At 40.2% G+C, this 4,760-nt stretch overlaps 1 pseudogene; it reads right to left on the bottom strand.

Moving 5' to 3' along the window:
• Nucleotides 1–3,245: 3,245 nt before the first annotated feature.
• LOC138841610 (cytosolic iron-sulfur assembly component 2B pseudogene) lies at nt 3,246–3,728 on the bottom strand (annotated as a pseudogene).
• Nucleotides 3,729–4,760: the final 1,032 nt, after the last annotated feature.

The raw sequence follows: 4,760 nt of genomic DNA, 5'->3' as shown, positions 1-4,760 counted from the left end.
TGGAAACTCAGATATGAGGGAGGGAGACAGTAGATTTATTGCTGATTGATAAGGTCTGGGAAGACTAGTTAGAGGTCCCTTAGATATATAGCCTGGAGTTACTGAGTGGAACTTTTAGGATCAGACAAGAGGTAGGAATTCAAAACAAAGTAGGGCGTGCAAAACAAGACAAAAACAGACTGGATTGAGGCAAGTGATAAAACGTCACCACAACTCAGACCTACCCTAAACTTCATTCCTCTACTCAAACCCATATTCACCCTGATTACAGCAATCCAGCATTTCTTGAAGGGCAATAGAAGTAATATACCATGCTCTGAGAAACTCCTGTAGGAGTTTCACTAGTTAGCTGAAGAAATTAATGAAGAAAAGGCAAGTAGAACACAGCAAATTTGCCAAAGGTCTGAGTTCAAGCAACAGGACCAATAGCAACAAACACATTAAAGGAAAGTCAAAATTCAGAAACAACCAACCAAAAATGCCTTATTGTTTCATTGATGGAATTTGGTAGTTTCTGGGAAATTAATTAATAGATTTTTGAGAAATCTAACGACACAAGCATTGTGTTTTATATCTACCTAACAGTCATACCGTTTCATTCCAGTGTATACATTTGAGCAGTGGAAAATGATCCAAGAATCAATTTAGTGGCTGTGACTATCTTTACAGTGAGAGGGTAGTTATTCCAAAATTTAAGGCAAAACAGAGACATAACTTACATTCAGCAGAACATATGTGTTAAACAAAAATAGAAAATGGAAACAATAGTCTCATAACCTCAATTACATTATTAGAACAAAGAACTAAAATGCCAACTCATTTAATGCTCCCCAAACATTTCCTTTCTCTGTTTGGTCTTGGAATTTTTCAGGAAGCAAACTGATTTTTCAAGAAGAAATTCAACTTACAGTTGGGAGAGGAAGGTCCCCATGCATCTAAGCAAGCCTAGGGTCAAGCATTGGTCCAAGCTCTGCAAGGAGCCTACTTCCTCAAGGATGGCTCATCACTTTGTGGGAATTATCATCTCAATTGCACCTAGATAGTTTGAGAGGGAGAGAGAGAGAGAGAGAGAGAGAGAGAGAGAGAGAGAGAGTGTAGATCCTTCTGCATGTGGGCCTCCCCACCCATGATTGGTGTTTTCCATTTATAAATTGTGGTTCCTGGCCCTTTGCATTGCTGTTGGAAGTGCTCTGAAGTGCAGTTTTGCATTCAGTAGGTGAAAGCCCCAAGGCAGGCACTCAGCCTCTCTTCAGTGGACTTTGGGAGTTGTACCTGTAAGGGATCTCAAGCTACAGATACGATGTCAGGCACTAACTGCAAGTTGGGCACAGGACCCGGTGATTCTACCTTGCAGGTGTTCCTATAGTCTGGGGTTGATGATTTGTTTGGGAGTCATGAACTTGTGCTGCCATTTGCCTGTGTGCTTCCAGACACCAGAATCTGGCTTCTGAAGCTCCAAGAGCAATTTGGGTGTTTCTCCAGACTAGGAGACCCTGGAACTTTATGTTTATTATTTATTATGACCTAGAGATTTTGTTGTTAACCCATGTGACTTTAATTCACTTTGCCCTGCTGTAACATGAGCATGGTAACAATTGCAGTAAAATTGTAAAGTGTGTGCCTTGAATCTTCTTATATTGCAGCTCTATTTTGGGGTTCTGTGTTGTTTATCTGAGAGGCATTTTTACTCTGCTTCTGTTTGTTAGCCTTCTTAGCACTTCTGGCTTGTTTACTCATGTTTGTACGTAACCTTGTTTTTAGAGAAAGGTCTACATGGGATATTGGAGTAGTGTGTGCTGGTCCTATAGTTTCAGGAATGAAGCCTAGCAAGGAGGGCACCCTACAAATAGAAATCTCCCTCCTAAAGAACAGAGGCAGAAAAGCACAGGAAGGTGAAGATGTTTTTAGCTTTCCTTCCCCTAAGCAATAATTGGTTCTACTTCTTAAAGCAATCACTTGATGCTTTGGAAAGGAGCAATCACTTGACGCTTTTGAAAGGTTTAGACCAACTTTCAGGAGGGAAGGTGAGCTGAGCTGAGGAATAAGCCAGAGCATAGTTATCAGAGGGTACAGGAGGGTATGGTTTAGGGTAGAAGGAAAACTATCACAACTGAAAGTATCAGTCTAGGTACTAACCCCTAATCCAATTCTCAATGATTTATTCAGCCTCTTTCCACAATTATTTATAGTATGTGATCTGTCATACTTATCTTCAGTGCCCCATCTGTGGATTTGCTGATGCTAGCTCTAACATGTTGGTACTTCCTGGCAGTTCAGGGAGTTGAAGAGACCTTTGGCCTTCTAAGAAAATTGTAGAAGAAACCTTGAGAAAATATATATTGCTTGAGGTTGTATGCTTTGTAGATGTTATATATCCTGAAGATTTAGCTAGTATTACCCATTTGTCACAATCTTCTTAAAAAAGTAATAATTAGGAAATTCCTTTTGGAAATTGAAGTTAATAAGGCATAAACATTCCTTAAAATACCTTATAGGAACATGTTGGTCCTATTTTTGTGCACTTCTTATGGCATTTGCAACTTTAAAATGTTACTAACATGGATATTCTCTACTTTCTGTTTTTTTTGTTTTTTGGGTTTTTTTTGTTGGGGGGGGGGGGTTGGTCGTGGGGCCTGAACTCTGGGCCTGGGTGCTGTCCCTCAGCTCTTCAGCTCAAGGCTAGCATTCTACCACTTGAGCCACAGCGCCACTTCCAGCTTTTTTCTTTTTGCTTATGTGGTGCTGAGGAATCTAGCCCAGGGCCTCATGCATGCAAGGCAAGCGCTCTACACTGAGCCATCTTCCCAGCTCCTCTACTTTCTGTTGTTGATAAATTACAATTTCTCCAAAAGAATAATGAGCATATTTTACACCACTTAAAATGAGAGAGTGCCTAAAAATATATTCCAAGACAATTGATAAACTATAATTAAAATACAACGCCCTCTTTTTGTGTGCTAGTCCCAGTTCTTGAGATCAAGGTCTAAACACTATGAACTTCTTTTGCTCAAGGGTAATGTTTGCCACTTAAGCCACATCTCTACTCCCAGCTATAATTGGTAGTAATATGTCTAATAAAATAATCTGAAATAGAAATTTTTTAATGAATATAAATTAAAGGTTTATTACAAAATGCAGAATGTTAATTTCTCATTGTCAGTGATTCAAGAAAACAAAGTCATGACCCCTGGATGCAGCTGGGGCCAGTAGAGACCAGTGTGCAGGCTGGGAGTCAGAAGCCAAGCTTAAGAACGAGCTGACAGACACTGATTCACAACCTCTAGTAGGTGGGTGTTCTCCAGGGTAGCTGCTACTCGCTCCTTATCTGTAAGCTGTTTGTTCACTGCATGCTCCGAGGCGTGGGTTCCTGGGGTAATGTGCACATCCATCTTGAAACGCTGGGGAAGGGATCGCAGAAGCTTGACTTTGATAGACAAACCAATAAGGGTGGCCATGCTGCAGTGCAGAATGGTGGGCGTGAAGGCCACCGCCACTGTGATCTCAGGGTCACTAACCTGAACCCGAACTTGCTCTACTACGTTCAACTCCTCTAGGGTCAGGGGATGCCCTGGGTCATTGATGGAGCGAATAAGATCGAAGATCTCTGGTGCGTCAATTCTGTCAGAAACCTCCCCGTCCTCCTCCCCTGCAGTCATGGGCCGCTCCCCAGAGCGCTCATAGATGAGGGGGTTTGCATTCTCCAGCAGGCCACAGCCACCGCCTACCATCCAGCAACTGCGGCCAACCTGAAATAGAAATTTTTTAATGTTTAAGGAGTGATCTTCAGTCACTTATGTTTATGATGATAGTCCAAATCCCAAAAGAAAAAAAATGCCCACCCTGAAATATATTTCACTCCCGGTGTCAAGCATTGTGAATATAGACACATTGCCAATAATTAAATCTTTTAAAGTTTTTTAAAGTATGAAAGCATTCAGGTGATGCGGACAAAACCAGTAGTAAGATACAAACATTGCTTTAAAATGATTCATATTGTCTTTCCTAAAACATCCTCACTGAAATCTGCAGAGTAGATTCTCATTCTTGGCAAATATCACCGTAAAGTTCATTTTTTTTTCACCAATAGAGAATTCAACATAATTATCTCTAATTTTATTACCAAACATTTATATAGGTGATCAAGGACTTTGTAGGTCTATGTGTTTCTGTGTTTTCTCACACAGAGCAATTATGTATGGTCAGTAAGATGGTGTTTCAGATTTTACTTCCTTTTTTTTTTCCTTTTTTATTGTCAAGGTGATTTGCAGAGGGGTTGCAGTTACATAAGTAAGGTAATGAGTACATTTCTTTTCAAACTTGTTCTTCCTTCCCTCAATTTTCTTTTACTTTCCCTCCCCTACAACCCAGTTCATGTTATTTTAGATTAGCAAATTTCCATTCTAAGTAATTGTGTAAAAAAAAAAAAACCAGAACTGTGGATAATAGCAATTCCTATGTGATAAACCAACAAGTATAAGCAAAAGTTCACAGCTATTTAATTCATTATATTTAACTTTTATGAATCTAAAATTTGGGGTGTCCTCAGCTTAGTATTTAGAGTTAATGTTGTTTAAGTAACATAGAAAACTTTAATATTCTGTGTCCTTTGCTGAGGGTTGTTGGTTGGATTGTGTCACTCCTATGAGCAGTATTTTATGTTGCATCTTTATTAGGCCCTGTATCTCCAGCAGGATGGCCAAGGTTCTTTTTTTTGGGGGGGGGGGGCGGTTGTGGGGCCTAAACTCTGGGCCTGAGCGCTG

The sequence above is a fragment of the Dipodomys merriami genome, unplaced genomic scaffold (genome assembly GCF_024711535.1).
Source record: "Dipodomys merriami isolate MVZ:Mamm:240054 unplaced genomic scaffold, mDipMer1.0.p SCAF_323, whole genome shotgun sequence".
In the NCBI taxonomy this organism is placed as follows: domain Eukaryota; kingdom Metazoa; phylum Chordata; class Mammalia; order Rodentia; family Heteromyidae; genus Dipodomys; species Dipodomys merriami.
This window is presented reverse-complemented; position numbering and strand designations above follow the sequence as displayed.